The sequence below is a fragment of the Triticum dicoccoides genome, chromosome 4A (genome assembly GCF_002162155.2).
Source record: "Triticum dicoccoides isolate Atlit2015 ecotype Zavitan chromosome 4A, WEW_v2.0, whole genome shotgun sequence".
Lineage (NCBI taxonomy): Eukaryota > Viridiplantae > Streptophyta > Magnoliopsida > Poales > Poaceae > Triticum > Triticum dicoccoides.
In genome coordinates, this window is record NC_041386.1 from 695,981,139 (window position 1) to 695,981,740 (window position 602).

Below are 602 nucleotides of genomic sequence, written 5' to 3' on the forward strand. Positions count from 1 at the left end.
ACAGGCACCCCCCGCACCCTCCCCCGCTCCACCGCCGCCGCTGATGATATTTCCAAGTAACAAATTTAAACATATTTTTTTAAAAATTATTACTATTTTTATAAAAAAATATTACTGTTATGATTTAAACAAGTTTGAACATATTTAACACAAATAAATATAAAAAACAGCATTTAAAATGCATAAAAAAATATTGGGGAGCCTGGGAATCAAACCCAGGACCTCCTGGTGTGTGTGCTGCGTGCTGACCAGTCAGGCTAGTGGGTGGGTTCTGTTGTAGATAGGGTTAGGTTGTAGATAGGGCTAGTGGGCTAGATTAAAACAAAATTCTAATGGTGCACCGAGCGCTGGTGCGCCATTAGAATAGTCGTACTTATGGCGCACGAGATGGTGGTGCGCCATTAGAATAGTCGTACACTAATTAAATCCCCAATCTCTCTAATCTCTCGCCTGCCTCATCGATCTCACCCGCTGCCCCCCCCGTGTTCGCCGTCCCCCTCGCCACCCCCCTCGCCTCCTTCGCCGTCCCCGAGCCGAGCCCCGAAGCTGCGCCCCCGCCCGCCTCCTCCTCTCTTCTCCCGCGACCTCCCCCCTACCCCCTC